This window comes from Athene noctua, chromosome 2 (genome assembly GCF_965140245.1).
Source record: "Athene noctua chromosome 2, bAthNoc1.hap1.1, whole genome shotgun sequence".
NCBI lineage: Eukaryota > Metazoa > Chordata > Aves > Strigiformes > Strigidae > Athene > Athene noctua.
Window position 1 is genome coordinate 159955517 of NC_134038.1, and position 14258 is coordinate 159969774.

A 14258-nucleotide genomic window follows, 5' to 3' on the forward strand; every position below is an offset into this window, starting at 1 on the left:
GCCAATATCTGCCTTAATTCACAGCCTAACAACAACCAGGTCCTGCTAAGTGTCCTGAAATTTTCAGGATACTGAGAACTTGTAGCTGTTCATGATTATAGCTCAGTACTTGCTATATTAAGTGCTGGGAAGACTAAAACTTGGGGGGGGGGGGGGGGAAAGACTTAAATTGGAAAATTTAGAAAAGGGCTGGAAAGACTTAAATTGGGAAAAAAAAAAAAATTGAAGTGAAGGGATTCCTCCTAGATTTTCTCAGTAGGTTTAATACATATTTTTAGGAGGCATTAAAAATTAGAAAGGAGTTTATGTTCATATTTCCAGTCTGTGTCATACAAAAACTCTGTCTCAAGGAAATTTATTCTTGCACCCTTGAATGTCTGCAAGGGTTATTGTTTTCTCAGCAGTCTGTTTACCAGTCTGTAAAGCTTTTAAAATTATAATTAAAGAGTTTCAAGGTTGACTACCACTTGACCTCACTGATTTCTATGAATTCCTCACCAGAGAAAGTGTTGCTCAGAGTCTGTAAAGGCAGCAGAACCCAACCTCAGCACAAAGAGCTGATCTCTAGTTGTTTTATAATCCAACACCAGAGGGGAAAAGCTGACAGTGAGAGAAATGTCTGAATCTTTTAAAACATGTTGAAAATTAAGCATGAGTGGGTTCTTTGACTTAAGCAGAACTGTTTGTCTGCTTGAACTTAAAAACATATACATTATAGGAAGTGGATCAGGTCGATGTGATTTCCCAGTTTTCTGTGGAGACCATTGATACAACCAAATGTTTAAATCCTTCTCTGTCAAGGAGATGATTAAAGAGATGGTATAGCAAATCAAGTTCAAATATATCTGGGTTATGGAGTGATCTCAGTGTTATTTTTAAAGTATTCTGAGAGATACTTTGCAAGAAAGCATTTTCTTTGTGATCATTGGAATGCACAGCTGTTAGTGACCTGACTATTTTATAGAACGAAAGAACCAAGCTGTTATCTTCAAGATGCTCACAAGCTGAGATATCAGCCTGAGCAGCTTATGCTGAAATGTGTCAAAAATAAAAATAAATATCTTGAAACATCCAAAAGGAATAGCAAGATGAATCATTTCACTCAGTTGGGACCTACCATAGGAAGAAATATTTTGTGTTATTAAAGCATACCAAGTAATGTTTTATTGGTCCATTAATGCACATAATGGGAGCATTGCAAAGCACAGAGATGATACAGAGGTGAATGAATTTCAGTGATGGGTGAAATGGTCCCTCTATATGTAATCTCTGCAGTCTTCTGGGATATTTCTGTGTGAAAGCAGGAGATAAATATCATTAACTTTTGTTGCCTTTGCTTTCGGGAGGATGCAGTGATGTCAACTTCTCTGAGCCATGTGAAGTCATCTTCACGCATGTTCTGATGCATTGTTTCCAATGTGTAGGGCAAGATTTGCCTAAGAAATTGCTGTAATGCAATTAAAAAAACCCCCTGCTCTCCTAAAACACATATATATTGAAAAATGGAAATGTCAGGTAAAGCTGCCTTTGTCACTCTGCTTATGAGTTAGGCAGTTTTCAGTAAGTCTGATTGAAATACACATGGAAAGATACTCGATGGCAGCTGGTCACAAGCATATCTTGTTTATTTTTATCTCCCAGTCACAGATGTTTAGAAAGCCTATGGATCGCTGTAAGGGTCTGCAAACACTAAGAAAAGCAGACGTATTGCTGGTAGTCTTAATTCATAATACGAGGGTCAATAACTTCACTGGAAACGTTTAGGAATCAAAAAAGGTGAAAAACACAATGTAACACAATATAACACATGAGATTTCACAGTGCACGTTCTTCATTAATCCACCCCAAATATGTTAGCATGAATGATTAGCCAATATTCAAGGTCTTGCTGACTTGTTTCTGTTAGAAAGAGAAACTCATGATGTAGTCTAATATTGCTTGCATGCAATCCTTCTTCTTTTTAGGGAACATACACAAATTTTTGTTTCCTTCACCACAATAAAAATAAATAAGAGACAATTTCATTTTCCAGTACTCTAAGATGGCTCAGTTTTCTGGCTCCCTCTCAGCACCATTGTACTAGTGCATCTCGAAATTTCTCCTTGTTTTCCTGTTTTTTTCCTGCTTGTGGTTTCTTGCTAGTTTGTTTCTTCTTAACACAGAAAACTCAAAAGCAAAGCTACCGCATTGCAGCCCCAGAAACCCACAGATCCTGTGGCTCAGCTTCTGTTCATCCCACACTAAAGCTCTGGATAATGTTCCTGCTGCTTTACCTGTCCTACTCTGTATGAGACTAAAGTATTTTTTATGGTGGTTAGCACACCCATTAACCTCTCAGATATTCAAGGTCTTTCTTTACCTATGAGCAGCTATGCCTGCTGGTAGACATCAGCCTTCCTTAGCCTGACAGGTTCATATGGAAGCTGCAATTTTCCGAGGGCTGGTGACCAGGAATTTCTGACAGTGAGCTAAACACAAAAGTACCCTGTGGCAGAAATCCTACAGTATTTTAAAGAGCCCTGAAAACTTTCAAAAAATATCCAATCAGCACTGTGTTACAGCTTCAAGAGTGGTAACTGATAGCCTAAAGTGAAGACGATTATGTCTTTTTGACCTGTTCTGTTTCTTGGACGATGTGGAAGTTTCTCAAAGAGGGAAATTTGCAGTCGTCACCACCATCACGTCAGGCAGCAGATTTTATAGAAAGTCTTTGGGGGTTGCTTTACATTAGAAGTCCTCACCTTCCTCAGCATTCGCTTTTTATTTTTTTTCTGTTAAACCAAATTAAGTAGAGACAATCATGGGCCAGAAGCAAAGAAAAAACTGAGAGAGTGAAAGTCATCTGAAACTAATGGGTTTAGCAAAGATGGGCTTGCACATGCACCTCTAGCAGAGCTGGTATTGCCGGGTTCCACATTTGAGAGTTACCACTAAGAAACTGGGGATAACAGTAAGCAATCACAATTCTCCCCCTAATTTTTCATATGCTCAAATAATAATTCACAGAGAAATTAGAAGGAATAAAAAAATAATAGAGAAATAATACATGGCCAGAGGAGAAAGTAGAGCTACATTTTTGTTACTGCACCTGTCTGCTCAGTCACTTTTCTATCCATTTTTATTTTCAGCTGCTGAAGCTGGGAGGCTGAAGTAGAACTTTTGATGTTCAGAAGCACAGGGATGAATGCCAGAAAGCAAAGTGGTATTTCTTTGGGGAGAAAAAAAATCACAATAAATCAACATAAAAGTAACATGCATTTATCTGGTACTTTTCCTGGGGACATTTCTGAGAAAAAGAAACATTCAGAAACTGCAGACAACACAGCAGTGGTTGGGAGAAACCTAGAAAGCTGATCTGAAAATATAAAGAAAACTACTGTATCAGATCCTTTATCTGTTTAAGATCCTATGACTGTCTTCTTGCTGTACAGTAGCCAAAGGGTAATTTGTTAAGTCTATAATGAGGAAGGCCGAACTCAGAAATCTGCTTCAGATCTGGAAGTTCAGTATGTGTTAGACTAAAGCTGTGCCTTTGCCCTGGCGGATAGAACTCCAGCTGCCAAATATAAACCTACTTTCTGATTCTTTCACCCCCTCCCTGAACAGCTATGTTTTTTCACTGATAATCCATCTAGACTCAGAACAGAAAGCCAGAATATTTTATACCTGTCAGCAAACCTTGCTCAGAAGTATGGAATCAAAGCCATTTCTGAGAGGACAGTCAGAGCATTCCCATCGTGGCACAGCACTGATGTCTTTGGCCACCCCAATTCCAAATGGCCAAGCCAGCGTGGAGAAAAAACAGCTGACCAGAAAAACCCATTCATTTTCAAAGTCTACAAAGATCAGCAGACTTCTTTTACCGGTTTTTCAGGTAAGAAAGCTAAGGCAGGTGGAAGAGACATGTTCAAGGCCATCTGACAGAAAGCATTTGCTGAAGGTGTTGCTGAATAGCTTGCAGAGTGTAGCAGTACAATTTACCCAGATGTTTTCAGGACAAAAGTGATAGGTGTGGAGTCTATTCACACAAAGGACTAAACCACCAAGCCCAGTGGAATACTGTGGGGCAAACTTTATCACCCAGGGGAGTCAAATGAACTAGGCAGATCTGTACAGCTGTGCCAGCAAAATGGAGAGGTCATTGGGGAACCCACATAAACTGGGGAGAAAGGGAATGTTGCTTTCTTGAGAATAACCTTCATTAAACATCAATCTATTTATTCTCTGATCAGTTGTCTGTGGAGACTGAATAAGAGAAAGTTTAACTTTATTCTTTACAGATAGAAGTAGATTGTTCAGAAAACAGTCATCTCTATTAGTAAGACATGCAGAAGTATAATAACCCGTCCCATCCAGAATACACTGTTAAATTTAGAAACTTGCAAATTTAGAAACAGCCAAAGCTGCTGCTGCCACTGATGTAAGACATCACTTAATTTCATTCAGAGGGAAAGAGAGAGGCAGAAAGAGAACGTAATGGCTGCAAAACATAATCTGCAGTCAGATAGTTCAAAGACAGTTATTTCTTGCTGGAAAGGAAAATGATAATTTAATATTACATCCAAGCCACACAGTAAGCTTTGTAATAAGATAAACTGGAGTTTGATTACGTGCTGCACACCATAATTTGGCTTGGAATTGTAGGAGATTGTCCTCTTTTACTATTTTGTTAGTGTTTTGCAGTTTAACTGTAACTGATAATGCCATGGTTTCACAGACTAATTTGCTAAATAATTATTGTCTGTTTTTTTCAAAAACTGTGTTATGCACAGACTTGGTTGATGTAGAAATATAACTGATGCAAACCTACCCTGTTAAGCTTTAACTCAAAGTATCCACTTTGAATCCAAATAATGAAGAAAGACTTGGAGACAAGTCAGCATAAAACACATGGCACAGGAAAGCATGCTGAGGAACATAAGAAATTTGGGTATAAACACACTTTCCAGCATTTGCAGAGAGGCAGGTTTATCAGAAGATTGCAGAGATCCAGTTTATCAGAAAGATCAAATATATTCTGAGACTTGTGCAAAAAAAACCAAACCAAGAAACAAGTGACATTTTATGTAACACCAAGTTTTTATTTCTAGGAGGTTCGAGCTCTTTGGAACAGGTTTCCTTCATGTACTTCAGAAAACGTTTTGACTGCTGTATGAGAACAGCAAATGCATGGTGTTTGCTGAAGAAGAGTAGGTTTTAGGGTTCTGAAGGTTTTTTGGTTTTCTTGCATTGCACAATACAAGAAGGTAGATCTAAAAATTTGCCACTTCGTTTTTCTGCTGCTTGTGTCATAGCATTGTTGCACTTCAGTTTCAGGGACTTTGAAATCTTTAAAGATTACGGAGCTGGAGCCTGCCACATATGAACGGCATGAGCTGCCTTCCACCTCAGACATAGCAGCTGCCAGGAAAAGGTCAATAGCTTTTTACAAGCAAAGGAAAGCCTCTGATGTTTTCTCATCTAAGAAACTAGAACCAAAGCTACCCATAACCAAGTAAACATAGGATCGTTGGTTGTTTTGTTGGATTATTTTTTATTTTTCCCTGGGTTTTGTGGAAGAAAAGCCCACAGTCTGCTAAGATCTGACTTTCCATTGGTCACTTATCTTGCTGAGGATGAGGATCTTTCCACGACCAGGTCTGGGAACCCAGAGAGTCATAAAGGTTCTGTGATTAAATTAAGGTGAAATGACACCAGGCAACCAGTTAAAATATGTTATTTGTGGTAGAAACAGCTTAAACTTGGAAAAGGATGGAAAGCAATATGGTCTCTTATAAATCTGTAAGGAGGGGAGGGGGAAAGTCCAGATCACCACTCCCGGTTCCAGTGTCCTCTCAGGTCTGGTAATCTTGGATGGTGGGTGCACACACAGAAAAGTTTTCTGTCACCTTTTAAGTTCATCTTATCAGATGATTAGCATACTAGACCAAGAGAGGCAGGTATTCCACGAACTTACTTCTATGAGAGACAAGGAAAAAGCAGAGCATGTGTTTTGCACATGCATTGAGGGGGAATAGGTTACAGCAACCCCCTCATTCAATCGAGTCAGTAGTTGCAAAGCCACTTTTACTTCTCCCCCAGCTTCCACAGATTTTTCTGACTTCATGCTCCCTGGGCAATCATCTGGTTTCTGGTGCCTTCTAGGGGAGGATGCTCACCTATCAGGCCTTTATCACCTCTTCAATGATGAAGTCATTAGTAAGGCCTGGATCCTATCAGACTTACACAATGGAGCAGCGAACCTCCTCTTTGAGGCTTATTTAAGGAGTTTGGCCACACAAACTCAAGGGAGTGGGGATGTGTATCCTTTGATACATCATGCTTCCTTGGGTGGTGTTCCTTAGACTAATCACAAAGGCTACAGCTTGTCCTTGAGGTTTTCTGTGTTGATGAATGTTTGAGGCATTAATTCCTTCAGTTCCTTACAGTGCCCAATGCCTGTCTTAATTCCAGCCATGACTGTCTTAACAATAGAGTCAGCAGGAGGGAGTCTGTGCTTGTGACTCAGCCCCTGCAAATCACAGTGGAGCTTAAACTGCCAATTGGTGTGATTTTGCACTGAGAGTGACAAGGCAGGCACGTGCCCTGACTGTGGACCCTCTCTGTGGGGCTATTCCTTGCACCGGGGGAAGTAACTTCTTCAAACCATGCCAAGCATTGGCCCAGTGAGTGTGAATTAAGAGATGTAGCCCTACTCTTCTTTTAGTTTAAATAATACAGCATAATTTTTCTATATATATTAAGATCTGCATCCATTAAAATCTAATCATGAGAATGCTAGAACTGGTTTCCAGCAGAGTGCTGACACTTTATGCATTTGTTGATACAAAGCAGGAAAAACTGGACAGAAGCGTGTTGCCCATCTGACTTGTGTCATTCATCTGCTTTCTTTTCCCTTGAGTGCTTTCAAAGTCAAGTCACGTAAGAAAATTTTTATGGCTCTTGCATTACGTTGCATCAATTTTTCTTCTCTGGCAGACTGTTTTCACTGTAGAAGCCTGCAGAGCCTAGTTCATGTTCCTCTGACTCAGACTTCAGGTGAAATCTCATCCAGTATCACCTAAAGTGCATCCCACTTTGTCATAGCTTTCTGAGGAAGAAAGCTTCCCTTTAGTTTGCCAGCATGAATAATTGCAAAACAATATATCTAGCTATATGAACTAAAAATTGAAAGAGAAAGACTCTTACAGCTTTTATTCTATAGTTGCAATAATAGTGATGCCATACTGCTATTACTGCACATCTCTATATTTTAATATATCAAGGCCTTTCTCCAGGGTGTGTTATAAAACCACCCAAAGATATTACAGGAATAGTCGTCTACTGCTGATTCTTAATTGCTGAGGGTAAACGCTTCTCTTCAGGAAAGGATTTTAAACCAAAACATTTTTATTTCCTCCAGGCGTCTCACTACACCTAAGAGCCATTCACAGTCTGGGAATGTTCTTTTTTTGGAAACAAAATTTAACACCATCTTTGGGCTACATACCTGAAGAATTCTCCTCTCCTACTAAAAAGCACCTGTGCTTCCCTTCCTTAATTTAACTTGCTCTCTCCAGCTGAGACTGTTCCTCATGTTTAGTCATTCATCAACTGGAATTGGTTCTGGTAAGGACTTTTTGGTTTATTTTTGTTTCCTTTTGGTTCTGTCAGCCTTGTGAGCTTACTGTAATTTGTCAAGAGTCAGGGGATGTAATTTCATCCGTAACTGGGTATCTTCATCTCTTGTATTAAAAGACAAAAATGTCTTTTATACAAGTAACAATTCAAAAAAAAAAGGGCAATCAATTAATTCTTACTACATGAATGTTTATTTCTTTTTGAGGTGCAAAGTACATTTCTAGAAAATCAAATTCAAGTCCCATGTTTTACAGACTGTAAAAGTCTCCATAGTGTGAGAGCCTACATGTCTATAAAGGGCATGTTTCCTGTACAAATTGTTATTTACATATTCAAAATGATATCTAAACTGAGTCTGTGAAAACCTTGCAGAAGGCTTTCAGTTGTGTAAATGCTTCTTCGAGTTATAACTGTATGCTTTTTCCTGATTATTTAAATCCTTGGTTATGCAAAGCAGTAATAACAGTGCAGTAGACTATTTAAAATAATAAAAAAAGCAAGACTGAGACAATCTGTCCAGTCTGGAAGGAAAAATTATTTTAAATAGTATTGATCATTTCAATTTTCCTTTTTTTTGATAACTCTTTATGTATTTACTATAAATCTTACATGAACTGCTGCAGACATCAGGCAGGCAAGAACCATTTACAGAAAGTCATGCAGGGTTTCTCAATTTTTTTTCCTGTAAAAAACCTACAATAGGAACCATGTTGTGCCCTTGTTCCTCACAGTAAACAAGTGTATCGCCTTTCAGTCTAGAGATAAGCTGAGGGATGTCTTACATCCCATAACACATAAAATCCATTAATTTATCATTTTGTTTATTCTTGTCTATGTTGCTTTTTCTTTCTCCCCTACCTGTCAATGTTTTGTCCATACCTGGTTTCATAAGCTCACTTACATCACTAGTCACCAATACCCATGTCTTTTACTTCAGCAACAAGTTTTGTGCTTTTGCTACCTAGAGATTTTTTCCTTTGCTGCTCTTGCATGTTCTCTTCTTATTTAGTCTTGCAGTTCATTCACATCTCTTCCATTGCCTTCAGAAGTTTTCATTCCCTTATCAACTTCTACTGCTACCCTATTTCTTATTTTCTCACTTCATTGGTAGACTTTTTTTTGTTTAATTCTCTTACTACTTGATCCAGATCCTTCTCTTACTACTTGATCCAGATCCTTGACTGTGTACTCTGTCTTTCTGACCATCTTTGCTCTGTTTTCTGTAGCTCTGATTTGGTTAAATTCCATACCTCCTGTCTATCTACTTCATCTTGTCTTCCCAAGTTATCTGTCTTTTACTGAACTTTCACCTCCAAGTTTCTTTTAGCTATATTTTCTACCTTTGGTGCATCAAATTAACAATTTGAATTAACAGAAGTTGTATAGGGGTTTTGGGTTAGGTTATTAGGCTTTTTTTTTTTTTCTTTGGTGTTTTTTTGGGGAATTTTTTGGGTTGGTGGGATTTTTTTGACCAGCCTTTCAAGTTTTGTTCCTGATTCTGTAAGGAAATTATTTTTTATAGGTAGGCTGTTGTAGTTAATACTTCCTATGAAGTAATGCTAATCAGTTAAAATAGAGATTATGTAGAGCAGATGTCTATCATAGACTTTAATTTCAAGTAATTTTCAAGCTAGGAACTGCAAATAAATCAGGGGAAAAGTCTGTAAAGGGAACTGCAGAGCAGACCCAGACGCCACCATAGTAGAAACACTGCTACATGAATATTGTCAGAAATTTAAAATGGCATCCACTTTGCTCTGCAAGTCAGCAAAAAGGAAGACAACGTGTTCTTGATTTTGAAGATTAAAAAAAAAAAAAAAAAAAAAAAAGAGTGAATAATCAGTTAAGGAATTTGAGAGAAATTGAGACATTTAAGGAGTTAATTCTTTATTGTAAGGGTGGCAAGACTCTGCAACAGGTTGCCCAGAGAGGTTGTGGCTGCCCCGTCCCTGGAAGTGTTCAAGGACAGGTTTGACCAACCTGGGCTAGTGGAAGGTGTCCTTGCCCATGGCAGGGGGGTTGGAATTTGGTGATCTTTAAGGTCCCTTCCAGCCCAAACCATTCTGTGATTCTATGAATTCTGAGTAGCAGCTGCCTCTCTTAAAACTAAACTGCAGTGAACCAATGGCTTAGCAGACCTTGGACATTTTGAATGCTGATGATTCTGGAGGCGGGGGACATCAAGGAAGGAAACAAGAGAATCATCTTGTGGGGAAATGAGAAAGAGACTCCTTGAACCATGGAGCTTGCCTGGGCGGAAGATATAAGTTTTTCTGAGATGTTGAACTACCTGCTGTTTGTTTTTCCTACCCTGCTCAAGGAACCTGCACTTTGTGCTTATTTTCTGTAAATAAACAAGATTACACCAAATGATATACCTGACTTCTATAATCTATTTTTCATCTTAACAGGAACAACTTTGCCAGGCCATATTGGCTAACTGCTTCAGAAAAGTGGTTAATAGTATGAATTTGTAGTGCAAATTTAAAGGAAGTGACAAAGTTGGTTTGAAAGATAGAGTACAGTAGATGACAGCTGTAAATCAATGCTCTACATTTATATGTCTGTAAGAACGAACCTGTCTCCAGTTAGCTATTTAATAGTTCTCAACAATACATTTATTTAACAAAAAAAAAAAAAAAATTGTCTAGAGCCTCTCTTGAGGTCTGGCTTCCTATCCTAAAGAAATTGGAAATGGGGAGAAGAATGCTGTTCATGTATAATAAAAAGGACAATTTTTAAACTAGTAATGAAAAATTATTCATGGGGCTTAGAACTAACATGGGTTAAAGTTGCCTAAAAGTAGTCACATTTTGTCTTGTATCCTTCACATGTTTAACAAATTAGCACATCATCATGAAGAACTTTACAAGGGTAATAGTTAAATGCAAACTCATTAGTATTACAGCAAGCTGACTTGCATTTTGTCAAGTAAAATCACATTCATGTACTTGCAGGAAGAAAATTCCTGGTTTTAAGGACAAACTCTAGTTTGTCTACTCTGGTGTGACTCTGACATGACTCTACCATGCTTACTGCTTAAGGAGAAACTAGAGCTGAATAAGTGACCAACCTGACATTAGAAATGCTAATGTCTTCTGTTGACATTGATCAGGTAATGCACGAGGTTGCTGTTCTGTCACAATGAGTACTGGCTGAAAATTGGAATATTTGTTCCAAAGTTCAGTCATTTTGAACAAAAAAAAAAAGCACTTCATAATCAGTTTAAATAACGTGTTGCATTTTGATGAATCAAAAAACTTTTGTTCTCTTATGAAATGCTGTATTTTTGAAAAAGTATTTTAAAGTTGGATATCTAAGACAAAATGGCTCAACTTAATCAAAATGTAATTTTTCTAAAACATAGTTTCATCACAAAACGATGTGTTCTCATACATTGATAATGATCTCCAAGCAACTGTATTTTCCAGTCTAAAAAAAAAATTTGTGACGCTGTGATAATTTAAAGTCTCCTGTAAACAATTCGTTTAGTTGTAGACACTCCCATAGAGACCTCTCCCTTCCACTTGATTTCAGTCTGGTCCCTTTGAATTATGAATAATTGCCAATTATGTCAAGCAATTATTTACGTATTCCCATTAGCAGCAAATGCTGGTCCTTGCGATTGCTCTACACAAATGACTTGTCCAACTCCACTTACTGTTTTTTTTAATATCTATAGCTATGAATGTAGATAGACAACAATGCTAACTTTGTGATTTATTACAGGGGCAAGCGAGGAGCTATGAAAGGGAAATATTCACTATGAAGGCAACAGGACCTTTCAGATCATTAGTGTTAAATGGCAGCTTTGTCTGAGTGAGGATGAAAAAAAGAGTGAACAAACATTTCAGGATTTGGTCTTCTATTATGAACAGTAATAATAAAATAATATTTTTCCCGGGTGACTAGTATTTGTTAATTTTTTTTTTAAATACAAAAAGGTTACATATACCCTTACAACTCCTTTCATTTTAAGTAGGGACATAATTCCTTTTCTTTAAAATCCCAGTTTTTCTGTGCTTTTGCAACACTATGCTGGACATTACAGTTGGAAGCAATTAGCCACAACAGAAGAAGTGGCTTCATTCTGACAAGAGATGAATGAGTAGCCATCCATACATATCATTAAAAACCTTATCTGAAAAGCCACTGTTAAAAGTATTTTGCAGTATTTGGTTGGCTACCTTTTGTTGTACCCTTAGGCTCTGGTCAAGAGACCTCCAGTGACCTGACTCTAGAGCACTAAAAATCCACCCTTGAAATTTGTTCTCTCTTTTGTAGGAGATGTTAAGAGCTCGTTGTTTCCCTGTGCTGCTTGCTCTGTGGCATGTGAGTTGAGCAACTGAGCTTTCTGCCCATGGTCTGTGAAGGTCAGTGGCTTTTTGGGATTTCAGTTTGAAGAGAGCAGATAAAGCAAGATTGCAGACTCTGCCATAGCTGTGTTGGTTACAGTTTCTAATATTTGGACTAATAAAAGCCATTTCATAACAGCAAGCAATACCTGCAAGTGGCTGATAAATGTTATTTCCCAATGCTTGAAGGAAAACAGATGCCTCGAGTCCCTGACATCATATACAAAGACCAAATATCTTCAGATAGTGAGAATTTTGCTCTTGCTGCTTGTTCATTTTTTTAGTTTTTCCCTCACTTTCTAATGGGGCCAGCTCATATATTTCAACTTGTGAAAAGAGTAAGGTTATGCTAATTTTAGCCTACTATTAAGAGTTACAAATTTAATTTCACGTGTTTGGTACTTTCTATATAGCTATATTAGAGACATAACTGGTTAAAGAATGTACATTTCTACATAGCAAACAGTTATGGGTTAATGATGGATAAATCTAATACCAAATCACTTCCTTGAAAAGAGAATATCCTAAGACACACAACTGTGCCTGTAAGTGTCAGGTGAAGGTTATTTTTAGATTTGTGAAAATTTTTGCCCTATAGAAGTGGATTTAATCAGCCAGGGTTGATTGGATTAAGCAGCTGTTTACTGTGAGAATAAAACACAGAACTGAAATACTGTTCAAGTCAAGGAGGATGGGATGCTTTTTTTGCTTTTTATATCATGGGATGAGTCGTAAAGACCCCAGGAAAATAAGTCTATACTCACAAATATAAAACACTTCAAGTCATTTTGCTGTTGAAAATGCTTGTCATTGTATTCTGTTGTTTACTCCCTTCAGAATTTCTACCTGACTGCAAATTCAGAGGTGAGTGTTTATGCTGAGGATGAACAAAAGGCAGTTTTGAGACGCCTGCCTCTCTTGCAGACCAAGAGCATTAGCCACCTCCATGTGTTGTTTTGTAATACCTGATGTCATCCTTAGCAGTGTTGCTGAAACAACCCCTTCACCCTTGTGCAGCTCTGTTGAGTGCTATTCACCCTCCAGTTTAGGGCACCAGTCTCTTCTTGTCTGCTGGAGATTTTATTCTCCAGATTTACCTTCCTATTCCTGATAATCATCTGTAGGCTTGTCAGATGCCTGTGACAAAGCATGGCCCACTGCAAGGAAGAGACACCACAGATCCTTACCTTGCCAGTTTGTAGGTTCTGCGGGGATGACGGCAACGTGGAGACGCAGAGTGAGGGATGTCTCTGATGACAAATGTCTGGGTGAGGAGAGACAGTAAATTTTGTGGCTTCTGTAGAGATAAGGTAGCTGTGCTTCTATTTTGCAAAATTTATGTTAGCTGCAGCTTGGACTCAGTCTAAAACTTGCTTTTCTAAGCACAAGGTAGGTCTTACTGTTTTCTTTTAATATGTCTTTACTATTGTGTATTGCCATCTTTATTTAAAAAAAAAAAAATCAAATACGCAATTTTCACTGCTTCCTTCAGTTGTTCTGGGTCATTGAGCAAATTAACAATTCTTTTCCTTATGCTGCAGTTTAAGATTTAGCGTATTCTTGGATTAAATATATGACCTTAAATGGTGAGAAAATGATACATTTCTCAGGAAATCTCAAGATTTGCTGTACACTTATCCAGAATCAGAACAATTTTTCTTCCTTACTGATGACAACTCTCATCAATCTTTTGCAGGTAGACAAATTAAAATCTAAGTTGTGATCCATGCATAATATTATAGCCACAGGTTACTAGCAAAAATATATTGAAGTTCAGCTAACTGAAACTTTGAGCCTCCTTCACTAATAGAAGCTTTCTCTCTGCTGCACCTGTGATGCTGGAAAGCCTAAAAGTTAAGACCTGGCCTTCGGGTTTGTTTCTCTTACTGATTTTGAAAGGAAAGTGCTACAGCATATCTGTATGCCATGGTGGTCACAAAGAGTGTCAAAAACTAAGAGATTTGCAGAGAAACAGCAGCACTGGGTTCAATCAGCTACATGCTGTATTAGGAATCCCCTTCTTCCTGCTCAGAAGTTGCAGGCAGGCTTGACCCTCTCTTCGTGTATGTCCCCTCTCATACATTTTAAAGTGAAATATAAACTTAGTGCACTTATCAAAACCACCAATAGCTACCATGCCATCATCAAGGTTTGCATTTCCTAGCAGATGCTCTGAACTGACGGATGTTCAGCACTTCTGAAAACTCACCATTTCTTTTGCAAAAAGTGTTAAGGTTTCACTCTTCCATCTTTCTCTCTGTCTCACTCTCTCTCGGCCTTTTT